The 18190-nt window shown below is 43.2% G+C and overlaps 1 pseudogene; it reads right to left on the bottom strand.

Annotated features, from left to right (window-relative positions):
* Window positions 1–13172: 13172 nt before the first annotated feature.
* On the bottom strand, window positions 13173–14047 carry LOC150014920 (transcription factor A, mitochondrial pseudogene; annotated as a pseudogene).
* Between the last annotated feature and the right edge of the window lie 4143 nt (window positions 14048–18190).

The raw sequence follows: 18190 nt of genomic DNA, 5'->3' as shown, positions 1-18190 counted from the left end.
TGTATTGACTCCGTCTTTCCCTTGGACCCTTCAGCTGCGAAGAGAGGGGGGGTCTGCTGCATGGGCAACAGCAGACCCTCCATATCACCCCGCCCAGGCTCTGTAGCTTCAGCTTCACTGGAGAGGACACTCCAGCGTCATCGCAAGATGTCGATTCAACACGGGAGGAGACAGATACCGTGTCACTCCCGAGTCGGACTGCACAACCATTCTCGGCGGTGCAGATAGACTCTTAAGAAGCTACACCATCATCTCTCGAGACGGACGGCTGCCGACGACAGTGCCTGGCGCTGTAGGCAATAAATGGGTGGCGGTTGTTGTTAGCAACCGGTTACCTTTACCCTGCAGGTGTCTGACATGATGAACGCCTCACAGCTGCCCTGCGAGCTCACCTGAGCCGCTATTAAAGCAATTTGTGTGCAGAAACCAGAAACCATGGAATCCAGCTACCTCTTCTGTGCAGAAAAACCCTTTAGAGCACGATTCCCTTGACTGAACACTTCTCAGCTTAAACATTTCCTAAGGTGGGAAGTTCTGCCTCTGGCTGTAGGGAGTCTTCCATGCTCAGTGGACCCCGGAAGCTGCTTGTCAGCACCACACTTCACCTCCAAGTTTCCTTCCAACTCTGACTTAAAGATTATACAATTTGAACAAAGATGCATCATCCTTCATCCATCACAAAACAAACAACCCCACCACACACTAATCTGTTGACTGCAGCTGAAGGATTAAATAAACTGTTCCCATTTTACAGAAGAGGAAAGGAAGGTATCAAAAGACAAAATCATGCTGTCTGGCTTGAGGTACAGAATCCCATTCTGGAAACAGCCTTCTCTTAGTTCAAGCTCTCTATCATGGCCCTGTGGATTTGAGGTACCAAGTACATTTAGTCTGACCCAAAATTGGCTAAGCAGTGCCAGAAGCTGAAGCACACTGGAAAAAGCACTGAACTGGGAGAGTCACAGCTCTGTCCTTAACTAATTGGGTAACCCCTGATTCTACAGGAAGATCACTAGCCAGCTCTGACATTCATTCCGTAGTGACTACAAACCCTTAAGACCTCAAAAATACTGAATATCTAATCTTCCCTTGAGAGGAAAACAGCTGACCCAAGTCTGTAGCCTCAATGTCAATTGCCTGAAGTGCATAAGGCCAAAGAGAGACTATCAAATATTTTCTGAATAAAAGATTACTTCACCAAATCCAGGCAATTTCAAAGCCTTGAAACCTGAGGCAAACATCAGGAGCTGTGTAGAACTAAGGAGATCAGAAGACCTGGAAGTGGCCCCGGAGAAGAGCAGTGGCACAATTCGAGAAATAAAGGGCCAAGGAATAGTGCCCACCCAATATAACAGCTAAAAGAGGGGGCTCAGCCTTGGCTGGTGTGGCTCAGTGGATTGAGTGCCAGCCTGAGAACAAAAGGGTTGCAAGTTCAATTCCCAGTCAGGGCACATGCCTGGGTTGCAGGCTAGATCCCCAGTTGAGGGTGTACGAAAGGCAACCACACATTGATGTTTTTCTCCCTCTCTTTCTCCCTCTCTCTAAAAATAAATTTTTTTAATATTTTTAAAAAATAAATTAATTAAATTAAATTCAAAAGGGGCTCAAAAGCCTGGTGCATTGCTGATAAGAACAAATCTAACCCCTCAGGCTGGTGTTCAAGGTCTTCTAATTCTGACCACCACCTGCTTCTCCACTTCCTATCATGTCACCCCCCGCCCCAGTAACCTATGCCACAGTAACACTTGAACTACTTGAAGTTTCCAGAACCTGTCTTTATTCCATGCCACTTTTTAGCTCTGCCTCTGTATGGAATGTTTTTTTCAAGCATCTCTGCCTAGTTACACTCTGACATTCTGTTTTGTTTTGTTTTGTTTTTTATTTTTTTATTGATTGATTAATTGTAGAGAGACAGAGAGGAAGGGACAGAGAGAGAAAGAGAGAGGGAAATGTCGATTTGTTGTTCCCCTTTTTTGTGCATTCATTGTTGCTTCCTGTATGTGCCCTGACCAGGGATTGAATGTGCAGTCTTGGTGTATCCGAATGATGCATGCTCTGACATTCTTCAAACCCCATTTCAAACTCGCAGCCTCAACAAAGTCTTCCTTAATGCTTATCCTTTCTCCTTCCCACAAGAAAGAATTCCTCTCTCTGTGATTCCATGGCACTTTTCACATCACTGTTATAAATATAACTGTGTTATGATTTATTTAATTATCAGTTCATCTCTCACAATAAACTTTGAGGCCCTCCAAGACAGGAATCTTGTTTTCATTTATGTACCCAGGTGTCTAGCACAGGGCCCATCGCAGGTAGGTGTTTTCGTTCTTTTTCCTTGGGATGGCCCTGGTGCCTATATCACGTTGAGGATAACCATTGCTGGAAGACCAGAAACAGCATATTTTGCTGTGAAAGTATCAAGAATGTTCCTCTTCAGAGAAAAATTCTGAAGAATACATTGTCTGCCTTGAAGTAATCCCAGAGTTCTGCTCTGTTTCTAATTAACTCTGAAAAAGAAGAACATAGTGGTCAGATTAAAGTAATATCCTTATTCAAAACCAAAGTTATTAAAAACAATAAACCTTAAATAGATAGCAGAAGAGTTCCATTTCAATGAGAAAGAGATCCAGTGGTTAAGAATGAACAAAGGCAATAAATGTGACCACCTAAATCTTCAGAGAAATGAAAGGAACTAATACCGAGAGTTGGCCTGTAAGTTTCAAGTTGTCTGTTTCTACTAGATCTTACCTGGACCAAATATAACTTGAAATAAGGAAACATATGGGCCAGGCCTTAAAAAGTGCTGACTGATTTAATGCGATTTGTTGTAATGAACTCCAAACTTTTAAAGAGAAACTGAGTATGTGAGAAAATATTTAAATAAAATGCAGTGAAACCAAAGTGTAAAAAATGTTCTCTCCCTGCCCCATTGTGATGGTTGATTTCATGTGTCATCTTGACTGGGCTAAGGGATGTTCAGACAGCTGATAAAACATTTTTCTGGACGTGTTTGTGAAGGTGTTCCTGGAAGAGCTTAGCATTTGAATCAGTGGACTGAACAAAGAAGATTGTTCTCATTAGTACAAGTGAGCATCATCCAATCCATGAAGGTCTGAAAAGAACAAAAAATGGGGAGGAAGTGAGTTAGCTTTCTGCTTGAGCTGGGACATCCATCTTCTCCTGCCCAAGGACATCAGCATTCCTGGTTCACAGACCTTTGAATTTGGACCGGAGCTTTCTGAGTCTCCAGCTTTGTCCTTGTTTATTTAGGTAACCCCTGGTTGAACAGGAAGACCACTAGCCAGCTGTGACTCTCATTCAGTGGTGACTACAAATCCTTAAGACCTGAACATGAAGCTCAAGGCTTTCCTGGGCATCCAGCCTACAGATAGACTTCTCAGACTCTACAATCTTATGAGCCAGTTCCTCATAATAAATTTCTATCTATCTACCATCTGTCTATCTCCTATTGGTTCTGTTTTTCTAGAGAACCTTGACTAATACATAAAAACACTTTTACAACTCACTTATGAATACACTAGATGTTTGATTGAATCAGTCGATGAGGAGTTCACAGTAGGTTAAAATATATCTTTTTCTTTTAACTTAGAGCTAACCTGAATTCACTTTTTGAAACATTACTCAAAACTATTGGAGGAAAAGAACTGGTGGTCAGAGCATAGAGAGCTTACTGCATAAAAGTCTACAGATGTAGAAGGTGTACCTTTCAAGGGGTCCAAATGACGAAGTTCATGCATCTCAACCATGGGTCTGGTCATCTGAGCTGCCATGCCTCTGGATCCCTGGTTACAATGATGCAGTGGAGAACGGGGCTGTAAAGGAAGAGGGGAGGTACAGACTTCACCCACAGCTCAGAATACCTCCTGTGGGAGGCACTGGCCCCTCTCCCTGTAGCAGTAGATTCTTGACTTCTGCTGTACTCCACTGTGTCCTCACCTCTTCCAGGTGATCAAGGTTAACCTCAACTTCAGCACCCTCCAACTGTCACCGTTTTCACTGGTGGACTTCCATGGTGGGGACAGGCCTTTCCACCCACAGCGTCAAGTCAACACTGGGCAGACAGAGGGAGGGTAACTCTCAAGACACAAAAATGATGGCCTGGTCCAGCATCCAAGGTGTGATCGTCGGCAGCCGTCCGTCTCGAGAGACGATGGTGTAGCTTCTTAAGAGTCTATCTGCACTGCCGAGAATGGCTGTGCAGTCCGACTCGGGAGTGACACGGTATCTGTCTCCTCCCGTGTTGAATCGACATCTTGCGATGACGCTGGAGTGTCCTCTCCAGTGAAGCTGAAGCTACAGAGCCTGGGCGGGGTGATATGGAGGGTCTGCTGTTGCCCATGCAGCAGACCCCCCCCCTCTCTTCGCAGCTGAGGGATCCAAGGGAAAGACGGAGTCAATACAGCTTGGGTTCAGGTGCGCCGCAGGAGTTGCCGGTGTTGACTACAACGTCAAACCGCCTTAGGGACTCCGGCTCCGGATTTTCTGTCGGGGTTTACTCCCTTAGCCTTTCCCCTGAAGAGGTATGCCTCAAGGCAGCGGAGGTTTTTTGGAGTCAGAGTTTTCCTTCTCTGATGTGCCCAAGGTGTGATAGATTATTATAAAAGACCATTTTCCAATGGAAACATTTGTTTCCTCAATGGGTCCTCAGGCTCCAGTTCTCTTTGTGCCTCTTTGCCAATGTCAGTGGGCAAAGAACAAAGGAATATGTGTGTGAGTGTGTGTGTGTGTGTGTGTGTGTGTGTATACACACACACACACACACACACACATACATGCGCATGCGCTCTGGGTTAGTAAAAACCTCACGGAATTCAACCGCACAGAAACCTCAGTCAGACTTTTTAAAGATTATACAAGAAAAGAACAAATCATGTCAAAAGGAAATGATGTCAAAAATTTGGTAGTATGATATTTTAAAAATCACACACAACTTCCAACTCTGTAGTGAGATCAGTGCTTCTGAATGGTGACCCAGTGGCAATGCAAAGATCCCCATTAAAGATCATGAACATTATCATCTTTGGTCTGTAGAGCAAAATATGTTATCATATTTTTGAGGAATTGCTAGATGGGGTGTAAACAAGGCCCCTCTGTGATACCTAATCTCATGTTGCCAGAATTTCTATCTACCTCACATAGCTTCTTTGATCAACCGAAGTTGGCTTTAGAGGTTCCCTGACAATTTGAAATAGTGTAATATTAAATTATAATAAATCCTGACTTTATGTGTATAACTTTAAAATAATGCAACTCTCCCTTATTTAAAAAAAAAATCTGGACACAGAATTTCAAAGCTCGTTATTCAATGGTGGACGATGTTTACATTCTTGCCACACGGTGGCGCCACTGTAGGCGATAAACGGAAATCCGTGCCGAGTTTTGTTCGTGTTGTCTGAACCAGGCTCTGGCGATTTATACAAACCAGAATTTCTTTGAATATTGTGGTGACTTTTGTTTACTTTTTGTGTTTTAAAATCTCTTTAAATATGTCATAATAATGTTACCCAAACATTCCATTAGCGGTGTTGCTACTGAGAGTGCTGAAAAACACTGCTGAAATAAAACCCCATGATATGTTCTGTTGTTTAGCAGAGAGCACACCATAAAGTATTAGGGAGAATATAAAAAGTAAAAGTATGCTACAAAGGCTGTAGATTGATGTCTTCCTAGAATGCATTTCTCTAAGAAATATTCCTAGGGGAAAACGAGCACTGAATGATGGGTGCTTAAATCCCTGTCCCAAATGGAAAACATGTGTTTATCTTGCGTAATCAGCCACATGCTGGGAGATTCCTAAACACCAGACTGAGGCTTAGCTGCTGTTTTGTTTAGCAGTTAGGTCCACAGACTATGGATGGAGACAATCTGGATTTAAACTCCCCTGCCCCCACCACTTCCCAGAAGTGTGATCTTGGGAAAGTCATTAACTCTGTCTTAGTTCCTCATGTGTAAAATAGGCACATAACAGCACCCAGCTTATAGGTTACTGTGTGAGAGCTAAATGGAGACTATCTAGCAGGGGACAAAGTAAGTGCTCAGTAAATGTCAGCCATGCTCTTCTCAGCATTGCCATCATCCCAGCTCAGGGCTGTGCCGAGGCCCCAGGAGACGAGTTCCAGTCACTGAGAGAATTCTTTTCCCTTCATCTCTCTTCATATCTGACATATAACTGACTGGGCTCATCCTGGAAAATCACTATGTTATTCCATTCTTTGTCGATCTTGTTTTGAAATCTATGGGAAAACTTCAGGGTTTTCCTGAAATTGTAGGAAAGCCTATTATAAAGTCCTGTGGATCAAGACTGAGAAGATGTTGGCAGAGTCTTTAGAGACCTGTCCCTCCCCTTTGCCATGTCCACCCCTCCTTCTCTGAACTTGTCGGACCACCTCCTCACATAGCTGGAGCCATCACAAGGACCTGCAGCCCAAGACACAGCACCCTGCGAGCCAGACCCAGAGATCCCCCCACCCGCTCCATTTCATCTCAGAGAGCTGGGCTCCAGTAGAGACTTTCTTACTCCTCCTCCTCTGGAGGATCCCTGTCATCTTTGGGAAACAGGATATTTTAGGGCTGACTAAAGGATAATAAGAGCTAGAAGGGATTATAGGGACACTTCTCTTCTTGGAGTGGCCTTTGGGTGGTAAGATTTGGGGCTGGGGGGTGAGGTTGCTTCTTATTGGGAGACTCTGGGATCACTAAAGCAGCTGGGCAGACCCAGAAGTGGAAGAGCAGAGGTCATCCTTACAGCGTCATCTCTGCCAGGGCTCAGACCTTTTTCTCTGCTCCCCATCAACCTCCTGTTCTGAAAGGTTTTAGTTACCAAACTGCATTTTTAAAACAATCGATTAATTCCCTTCTCCATTAAATACACACACACACACACACACACACACACACACACAGTTGAGTGTATAAACAAAGGAGGGGCCTCAGGGAAGAATGTTGGGGTGAAAGGCAGGATGGGAAATACAAGCCTCCCTGTGGTCTAGCATATCGATGTACTTGGCTTGGATAATGCTCTGGAAAGGGCCCTGGAGACCTGGACAGTTGTCCTTAACACAGTCACTAGTTTGCTGTGTGACCCTGGGCAAGTCACTTCTTTCAGCCTCAGTATGAGGGGGACTGACAGCATGATCTCTGTGATCCCAGACGCCAATATTACATCCCCTCTTCCTTGCTCAGGCCCCTGAGAGATACACAGTCTTTGTCTTTTCTGGTACACCTTGCATGGCATTCAGCACAAAGTAGATCCATATGTGTTCCATGAGTAAATAACAAAAAGAGCTGCCATTTCTGGAGAATCTACCACGCGCTAGTAGCTAGTGCTGTTCCAGGGACCTTTGTGAATGTTATTATGCATGCATATAATTCCGACAACACCTTGCGGTAGGATTTAGAACAAAAAACAAAAACTCCTGATGCAGGAAATTGAGTTGATCATACGTCTTGGTTAATAGCCCATTATTGTCATCGGTCCATGCAATGCTTTTCTTCTGGCTTTATTTTTCCCCTCATCACTAATCTTCACTCCTCTTCTTCTCCTCTCATAGGCATCCATTCTAATGCATTTGATATAGGTCTGTGAATACGCATGTATCCGTGTAGAATATGTTCTCTTGTTTTGTGTGGGCTTATGTTTTCTAGTTATGTGCATGGTGTTGTGTGATGCAGGGGTTCTGCCTCTTCTGTTTTTACCCAACACTGTTTTGAAGACTCATCTGTATTGCTGAATATACATCTAGTCCTTTGCCTCTGCCTGCTGTCAGAAATCCACAGCTACATGCACCACCATGTACTTGTCCACTCCTCTGGTGGCAGAAGCCTTCAGTACCTCTGCTGTCTGCTGCCACACACACCACCATGGTGACTATCCTCCTACATGCCCCTCACACACCTGTAAGAGAACTTCTCTGGGACATGATCCCAGAGTAAAATTGTTGGGTCACAGGGCACATGCAAATTAGAGATTATAGCCCCAGTTTTAGAGCTGAAAAAATACTGCTTAGTTTACACACATGGAAACTGGGGATCTAGAATTTATTTCCAGAACTTTTGCTTCCCGATCCTGGGCTAGTTCCAAGGTGACTCTATAAATACCTCCGTCTGGTCCAATCAGCTCAAGTACTTTTCCTGTTCTGTGGATCTCAATATAATGAACTCAGATAAACCGACTGGGTTGTCTAGACATCCTGGCATTGCTATTTGAAGGGCGTACTCACGCCGTACATCAGCCTGAGGCTGTGGTTTGAGGAACTCTTGCTTCTTTGAATTACTGACAATCTCTGCGTGTTACAGCATAAAGCAGTTAAAAGCATGTCCCACATGTATCGTCTTACTTCTCTTAACAGCCCTGTGAGGTAGGAGCACTCGTCATTTCCATTTCACACCGAAGGAAACTGAGGTCCAGCATCATTTAACTGTAAAGCGGCAGGGCTGAGACCCAAAGCCAGCCTCTGAGTCCAAGTCTACTGTACTTTCCACCACCCTGGAGCTAGTAGCCACGGAAAACAAGCCTGGCACCCACAACTGGGCACTTGGGTGAGGCCACAAAAGCTCAGAGCTTTGAACCAACTGTTTGAAAATCCTGTCTGCAGATGTTTGGCGTTCAGCAGGACCAGCTCCAGCCAGGGGAGACCCCAGTTGGCACACAGAGAAACAGAGACATGGCACCAGGCAGAGCTTCTCGCTCAGGTGATTGCAGAGCTTCAGAGCTCCACACTGTGTCAGCTGGTGGCTACAAGGTGTTGCGACCTGTCCTGATAAGGAGACAACCTGGCTTCCCTCTTCTGGGCCTCTCCCAGAGACTAGGAAACACCAGTGATGGCAAAAGAGAAACAAACACCCTCTGCTTTGGAAGCCTTCCCTGACAAATATTTCTAGTTTATTTTATTTTATTCCATTCCATTCAGCTTGCAGTGTCAAGCACTTTGAAACACATAGTTCCTCTAGACAAACATGTACTATCTACTTTGAGCCAGGCAGGGTGCTGAGGCTGTAAGTGGTTAAGTTCACGAACGACGAGATGCTGAGCGACGTACTTGACCCCTCTGAGTCAGTGGCGATGCCATAGCACCTGCTGCACAGGTGGTTGCAGGGCAAGCACACGCTCAGCACAGAGTAAACACTTGATGAGTGGTGGTGGTGGTCTTACTCGATGTGATAAATGAGCAAAGTAGTAAGTATGAAATGTTAGGGAGCCCTGGAGAGCCTCAGTAGAGCTATAGTAGCTCACTGAGTAGAGCGATGATGCTTACCTGGGGGGAGGTGATACTGAGCTGCGAGATAAGTCCTGTGGGGAAGAGGCACAAAGCAGCCAAGGGAAGGACATGTGTGAAATCATGGTGTTCCCACCTTCAGCGAAGTGCTTTTACCATCAGCTTCTTTTCTCCCCTCTGCAGCCTGTACAGACCTCTTGGGGCACTGTCAACCCATGGTCGCACTTATCCTGCTTCCAGGTCTGCCTTTCCCATAGACCCTGAGTTCCTGAACGCCTAGAACTACGTGGTCAGCCCTTAGCACAGGAAGTACACAAGATCAGTCCTCACTAGAGGTTGCTGGGTGAATGAAAAACACAGAGGCATAAAGAAGCATGAACTCCACGAGTCGTGGCAAAGAGCTCTGCACAGCTGGCGCATGGAGCAGACACTGGGAAGGGCGGGATCAAAGCTGGGAGTTCACAACAGTTGGGCTGCCGGCGGCCCTGTGTAGTGGGCTGGGGATTTCTCTGGATCTCTCAGACTAGGGTGGTAGCAGTAAGGGAGATGATACAGGAAACAGATCAGTCATTAGATGGATTAATGGGGTTAGTGGAAGAAGTCAGGGATGGCATTCTGATGTGTCCTGAACTGGCTTCCTGGTAATGTGCCACATCTGCCAAGAAGTGACAAATATTCATTCAAACAGGGCTCCAACATTCTACTGTGGTTGATTGGCTCCCATCTGGACTCCTTGGCATGGAAGGTAATTGTATATTCAGGGTTCTCCAAAGAAACAGAACCAACAGATGTATTGTGCACGTGTGTGCATGTGTGTGTAGAGAGAGAGAGTGGGGGAGAGAGAAGGAATTGGCTCATGTGGTTATAGAGGTACAAACCCAAAATCGGCAGGGTAGGCCAGCAGGTTGGAGACCGAGGCGAGAACTGCAGTTTAAGTCCAAAGGCGGTCTGCTGGTGAAATTCCTTCTTGCCCAGAGGAGGTCAGTCTTTGCTCTATTAAGGTCTTCAACTTATTAGATGAAGCCAACTCACACTATGGAGGGTAATCTGCTTTAACTCTAAATTCCCTGATTTAAGTGTTAATCTTATTCAAAACACCCTCACAGAAACATTATAATAACTTTCAACCAAATATCTGGATATCATGGCTTGGCCTTGATCCATTTACATTAATTATCACAGTACTATAAGAATTCATTGGCCCTGGCTGGTTTAGCTCAGTGGATTGAGCGTCGGCCTGCGAGCTAAGTGTCGCTGGTTCGATCTTCCAGTCAGGGTACATCAGAGAAGGAAAACTCTGACTCCAAAAAACCTCCGCTGCCTTGCGGCATACCTCTTCAGGGGAAAGGCTAAGGGAGTAAACCCTGACAGAAAATCCGGAGCCGGAGTCCCTAAGGCGGTTTGACGTTGTAGTCAACACCGGCAACTCCTGCGGCGCACCTGAAGCCAAGCTGTATTGACTCCGTCTTTCCCTTGGACCCTTCAGCTGCGAAGAGAGGGGGGGTCTGCTGCATGGGCAACAGCAGACCCTCCATATCACCCTGCCCAGGCTCTGTAGCTTCAGCGTCATCACAAGATGTCGATTCAACACGGGAGGAGACAGATACGATGTCACTCCCGAGTCGGACTGCACAGCCATTCTCGGCGGTGCAGATAGACTCTTGAGAAGCTACACCATCGTCTCTCGAGACGGACGGCTGCCGACGACGATAAGAATTCAGCCACATTCCTCTCTCCTCTCTCTCTCTCTCTATCTCTCTCTCCCCTCTCTTAATTATTTTCACACCCCAACAGGGTCACTTAGGTGAAAATTTCAGAGGGTAATCTCCAGTCCTGTTCTGTCCACATAAACCATGCCTTCCAATGTATTGTCCTCCTCTTATACTGGTAGCCAGGATGTATGTGTAAGAGAGAAATTTCCATTGTCTTATCTTTAAGTTCACTGATCCTTCCTTCTACCTGCTCAAATCTTCCTTTGGATCCCTCTTGTGAATTTTTCATTTCAGTTATTGTACTTTTCAGCTCCAGAATTTTAAAAATTTTTAAGTTTTCTCTTTCTTTACTGATATTTCTATTTCACACATAATTGTCTTGACTTTCTCTACATCTTTCTTTAGTTCTCTGACCATCTCTAATACAGCTGTTCTACAGTCTTTGTCTAGTATAAGTGCCAGTAGGTCTTTTTCAGGGACAATTTCTGTTGATTTATTTTTCCCTTTGAATGAGACATACTTTCCTGTTTCTTTGTATGCCTTCTGATTTGTTTTTTCTGAACACTGGACATTTGAATCTAATAATATGGTAACTCTAGAAATCAGATTCTCTCCCTTCCTCAGGATTTACTGTTTTTTTGCTTTTTTTTTTTTTTTTTACTTTTGTTGTTTTCTGTCTTTGTGCTGAGGATCATCCTGAGATATAAATTAAGGGTCTTCCCAGGTCTTTTCTAAGCCTTTCCCTGGGTACATGTAGTCACACTCTAATTTTCTCTGTATATGTAGGGTTTTTTTTTTTTTTTCACACTAATGGATCTTTTTTATCATACTGCAACATAATTTGAAACAAGATTATTTTCCTTGCCAACACTGTGGGGCAACAGTTTGTTTAGCTTCTTCAGTGATTTGACCTCCTTCCTCTTAAGACAGTGTTGACAAAGATTCTAAAACAAGAACCTTTGAAACAGTTTTTAAAAACTATTCCAACATATTAATATCTTGAAACACTTTTCACATATACTCTACTGTAGACTATAGGTAGACAAACTTTTTCTGTAAAGAGCCAGATAGTAAATACTTTAGGCTTTGCAGGCTGTGTAGTCTCTGTAACAACTACTCAACGCTGTCATTTGTTTGCACAAAAGTAGCCATAATAATAAATAAATAAAGGAGTATGGTTGTATTCCAATAAGACTTTATTTATGGACACTGAACTTCATATAACTTTTCATGTGTCTTGAAATATTCTTTCTTTAGGAACCATTTAAAATTGTAAACACAATTTTAGCTCACAGGCCATTTAAAGCAGGCAGTGGGCTGGATCTGGCTCTCCTTTATACAGGCTTTCACATGTTATATAAAATGTATAAAAATTACAGGTTCCAAGTCTAGAGACTTTGGAGAATTTTCTTTTGTAGATCTCTTATTTTAAAACTTACCAGACAACTCTTCCACTTTTTTAGATAAATATACTCACGTGAGAGTGAAAAAATATTTCAGAGTACAAATCCTTACTTAAGAAGAAAAAGAAAAGAAAGAAGCTGTAAAGCAAATATTTCACCTTAAAGCATATAATTAGGAAATACAAAATTTTTATTCTGTGCAATATAAAACAATATGCATAGATCTGGTACACAATGTCTTAGTTTTTACTGTAGGAAAAAAGACAGTAAGGAAAAGGTTTATAAATCTCAGCATCTCATGTATAAAAACTTGCTATTGAAACCAGCAATCCCTTGCATGTACAAATCATCAACTCTATTATATGAATTATCCCTAGGAATTGACATTTACCTCCATGAGTTTTGGGTGCTCTTTTTAAAATGCAGAGTTACGTCATAGAATACTATGGTCCTGCAATCTGAGACACTTTTGACTAGGATAACCCTACCCCCATAATATAGGGAAACAAGAATATTCTTTCTTTCCAAGTCATCAAGTATAAAAACACTTCACAGTCTGATTTACCTTTACCAAATGACTACTGCTACATTTCATGGATTATTTTAATCCTCAGCAGTTCCTAAACACAAAATAAATTCCAGATGAACTTTAATCTGGTTGCATTTTCTAAAACAAGATACTGTGACAAACTGTACTGAACTAGCAGATGTCCATGGGCTAAAGAAAGAGAAATTAAGTATAGAATGTTTACCAACTTCATTCTCTCCGATTTACAACAGCTTCATGTGTTGAATCCTAGCTGTGTCCTAGTGTTTATCCATCACAAACATAACTCAGTCTCCTGTTTTAATATTCCTCGGGGCTGCATTTGGTGACAGCAAAGATCATTTTGTCCACCTTCATGCATTTGTTCTTCACAAGATTTCATTTCATTATAATGACAAATTTTATTATCTCCAGCAAGCTGAATATATACTTGCTTCTGAGAACTAGAGAGATGTGTCCAGTTTTCATCTACAGTCTGAAGCGTTAACTGTGATGTGCCATTCTTAGCTTCCTGGAAGCTTTCAGATACGAAATGTTTGAGTGAGTCTTTTTGTTTTTTCAAGCATTGTTAACTCTCTCTTTTTATATTAGAGCTTTCCTTTTTGAATGTTTTTGCATGATTTCTTTTTCCAAAGATACCACCTGACTTGCAGTCAGCTGTTCCTGAATTCTGTTTATCTTGTCTTCGTATGCCTGTCAGTCTGTCTTGTAAGCATCTTCACGTATTTTTTTCTCTGAATCAGGAAGTTCCCGCTATAACTCAGTGATTTTTAAAATTAGTTCTGAAGTTTTTTGCATCTGAGTTCTGAGCTTTAAATACAAGTAACTGTTCTTTAGAAAATCAAATATATGAAGTGATAGGCTTCTTTGGATAACTACTGACAGTGGACAAAAATTATCTTGATATGTGTGCAAAACTGAAGGGAGAGCTTGGTCGACTCCCACAGCCTGCGCAGACACCCACTGCAGACTTTCCCGGAGTGCTCAGAGCACCCCACACGCCTCAGAGAAGCTCCTTTGTACCTGCTCACAAGGCAGTGACTGGGCCCCAATCTAGTAGAGCCCCACAGCACAATAGACCAACCCAAACAATGTCAACTTGAACCTGAATGTGACCCTCCCAAGTTCTCTATCATACCCACCACTCATGAGGCTATGCATTTGCCTTCTAATGTCCTAAACCTTTAATGTCTGTCTCCCAAGAGGTGGGGGTGGTGGGGGCAGTGAAAGAAAAATAAAGAGGGGTGTGCGGGACAGGAAAGGGCACCAATATTTTAAATCCACTGGATGTCACTTCACCTGGGTAGGGGCTTGAAACAATGGGGTGAGAAACAACAAAAATTGCGACCCACCTCTTTGTCTGCACGTCTATGATCAGAGGAAGCAATGAATCAGTGATCAGAGCAGATCCCAGATATTTGGAGGGCAGAATCCTTTTTGCCCACTCTAGGTCCTGCAAGCTGTGTGCAAGCTGCTCTAGGAATACATGCACAGGTGCCTGCCATGTGGCTGGAAATGATGGATGGGCAGCTGTTATTGTGATAAGAGCTGAAATAGACTAAAATTAACTGCAATTTATCATCCAGTCCTTCTCTATTGCAAGCCTTGAACAGAATCCAGAGTTCCAAAATAAAGTTGACCCTTGTGCCGTTAAAAATCCACATATAATTTTTGACTTCCCCAAAAAACATGACTATGATCATCCTAATTATCTGCAGGGACTTGGCTTCAAGACTCCCCACACCCAGCCCTCTGCCACAGGTACCAAAGTCCACAGAGCCTCAAGTCCCTTATATAAAATGGCATAGAACAACGTATGCAGTTGGTCCTCCGCATTTGATCGTGGTTGGTTGAACCCACAAATGCAAAACTGGAGGATGCAGAGGGCTGACTGTATATTTATCGAAAAAAATTCACATATAAGTAGACCCTGCAGTTCAAACTTGTGTGGTTCAAGCGTCAACTGTAGTTGTATTACATAGATTCTGCCAGTGTATTTGTTGCCTAATTGGGGAAGCAGATTCCTGGTGCTTCCTACCACACCATCTTCCCAGAACTCCTCTTGTGTCTAGTTTTAAAGGCTTGTTTTGTTCACTAGATGGACTGAGTGGAGAGGGCATTCCAGATGGTGGAATAGCATGTGCAGGGACGCACACAGAAAGGGGATGAGTGTGCTGAGGAAATGACGAGAATTTCAGTATGGATGCGGCAAGGGGAGGAGGGCGAGGGCGAGTAAAGAGAGATGGAGACAAGAATAGTTTTTGGCTTTTGCGACAAATAAATTCTCGTGGCAGAATTCTTGTTGAAGTGCAAATTCAAAATTTTCACAGACTATGCAGCAATCAACCAAAAGCCCTACATTTGAATTGTTAAGTAAATTTCATTTGTTCAGCTTGTCTAAACACAGCTATAAGAAAACTTAAACAGAGTTTGAAAAGGATGTTTTGTATTTTTTAAAAATAAAAGGTCAGAATCAGAAAAGTATTTTTTTCTTTTTTTCCTTTTTTATCTTTTTTCTTTTTTTGCTGTTTTCAGGAAAATTGTCTTCTCCATGCTTTGGGAACAGTACCTGCCACCTTGCATAGTTAATGGAAGAGGAGGGTTCTGTGGTCCCAGCATCTCGTGGGCATTACAGCCTCTGAGGAGTCTCCTCTGAGGCTTCTTCCTGCAGGCCCACTTTCCTCCTCATCTCTGCTGCCTCCAGCCCTTCTCTCTGGCAACCACCCAAAAGCCTGCAGCCTGTTTATCCATAATCTAAACAACCAAGAGACTCAAGGAACCTCATGGTGGGGGGCAGTATGAGAATAGTTTACATTCAATTTAATGAGTGATGAATAACAGAAAAACAAGCTCCTGTTGGGCACATAGTTCAGCAATAGCCCACGGGGTGGATGTGCCCCACAGCCAGCACCCCCAACTTCTGCCCATTTTTTGTGGCACCCGAGACTTTTCACAATAATATTTGTGAAATTATAACACACTATCTGCATCTGTAAAAAGCACTGAAGTCTATTAAGTGAGGGGCATATTTGAGGGCATTTAGACTCTCTCCAAAGAATTCAGAATAACCAAGAATTCACTGGAATCTTTCTAAAAGCAAGTCTTCTGGACTTACTCCCCTGAACTTACTCTAAGAACTTGGAGCTACAGCAATACACTTCACCTTAACCTAGAGGGCTATTCATTCACTTCACAATAATTTATTTAGCATCTACTATGTGCAAGGCCCTGCACTGCTTGCTGTGGTTCAGTTTCATAGGCAATGGTCAGAACCAAGGAGCAGGAGCCTAGGAGCACTTAACTGAACAGAATGGAGAGACTTCACTGTATAAATAAACACAGACCACCCAAATGAGAACAAACAGGGGCTATTGATTCAGAGCCTGCTGTAGCAAAAGAGTCAGCCTTTATCACTTGCACTTGGCAGAGACTCAAAGGCAGGCAGGGGAGCAGGAAGACCTTATAGTAATAAAAATAAATAATTAAATTTTTAAAAAGGAGGGTTCAGGTCTGCTTTGATTGGAGGTTAACAAAGGGAAACTGGAAACAGCTGGCCAGAGGCAGACATCTTTATGTGATGGGTGTGAGGAGCTTATTTGGCTTTCTCTGACAAGTCCTGAGTTGGAAGTAGGGGCAAAGAATCAGAAAACTGACCATCATTGATCAAGTCCCGACTGTTCTGGGCTGGTTGCTGCAGAGTTTGTGGGTGAGAAAATCTGGCCATTGTCTATTTATATATTCAGTCTCCCTGTACACACCCATCCCTGATTTTCATCTTCATTATCAGAATATTGGATGCCTTTATAAAATAGGACGCAGGCTGGAGGCAAAACTGCATTAAGAAGTGAAGAGGTGAGTTTAGCACAGTGACGGGCAGACAGCAAACGGTAAGTCCATATTGAAGCCAGGAGCCAAGTCTATGACTGCAGACTTTTATTACAGCTCATCTTCAATTCCTTTCAATTCATTCCATTCATTCAACAAATATTTTCATTTATTGTTGCGCTGAAGTTGTCTTTTCTTTCCTCTGTTAGTTCTTCCCCCACCCAAACTTCATCTGTTCTGATATTTTAGCTTGGCCTCCCCACCAACCCCCCCAAAAATGCTTTGTCCACATCTTAATCTCTGGAATATGAAAATGTGACCTTCTTTGGTAAAAGGGTCTTTGCAGATGTAATTAAGTTAAGGATCTTAAGATGAGATCATTCTCTATTATCCGGGTGGGCCCTAAAGCCAATGACAAGCAACCTTATAAGAGTGCGTCAGAGGGCGACCACACAGACTCAGAGGAGAGAGCAATGTGGAGACAGAGGCAGAGGCCGGAGAGAGCCGGTCGGAAACCAAGGACGCCAAGGACTGCCCGTCTTCAGAAGCTCACATTGAGGCAGGAAATTAGTTCTTCCCCAAAGCCTCTGGCAGGAACATGGCCCTGCTGACACCTCCATTTAGGACCTCTGGCCTCCAGAACTGTCAGAGAGTACACTTCTGTTGTTTTAAGCCACCACACTTGTGGTCATTTTGTATGGCAGCCACAGGACACAGTACAGTCACCCACAGGAAGAAATTACTTTTGTTCACGTTAAATAATTGTGTGATTTTGATACTATGTTTATATAAACACTGTCAAAATCACCAAAATATTTATTTCAAAAGAAACAAACAAAAAAACCCAGTTCCTTACCAGGCACCTTGATTATTTCTATTTTTTCACATTCTCTTCCATTCATCGTTTTTATGAGTATGTATTATAAAACTAGTATTCGTAATTCTCTGTGTTCATTTAACTTTAGAGTGGAGACATTGTCCCATGTGGCTTCATTGTCTTCACCATTCTATCCATGGTTTTATTTCAGAGAGCGGAACTGAAAGCATCAATTACTTAAGCATTCCTCCATCGTTAGGCCTGTAGGCTATTTCCCGACTTTTGGTCACAACGTTGCAATGAAAGATGATAGCAACAATGACCCCTCCCTGTGGTGGGCCTATGCTGGTCCAAGCTCAGACACTTCACTTTATATGTTTTTTTTAAGTCTCTCAATCCATAATTCTTTGAAGCAAAGAAGAGTTTGTTTGAGGGGGGATACAGGTATTACAGATGAAGAAAATGGGGCTCTGAGAGGCAAATCAATATGCCTCCAAAGCCCATCCAGCTAGGAAGCTAGGGAGTCTGGATTGCGGTTTGATCTGTCCAACTTCAAAACCATGGTTTGTCATTAGGGCACACTGCCTCCCAAAAGTTTGTACAAATAAAAATTTTAATTTGCATCGTATCTTCACAGCATGTCCCAGGGG

This window comes from Furipterus horrens, unplaced genomic scaffold (assembly GCF_987537825.1).
Source record: "Furipterus horrens unplaced genomic scaffold, mFurHor1.1.pri manual_scaffold_3, whole genome shotgun sequence".
NCBI lineage: Eukaryota > Metazoa > Chordata > Mammalia > Chiroptera > Furipteridae > Furipterus > Furipterus horrens.
Note: the sequence above shows the minus strand (reverse complement) of the source record. Positions and strands in the feature narration are given on the sequence as shown.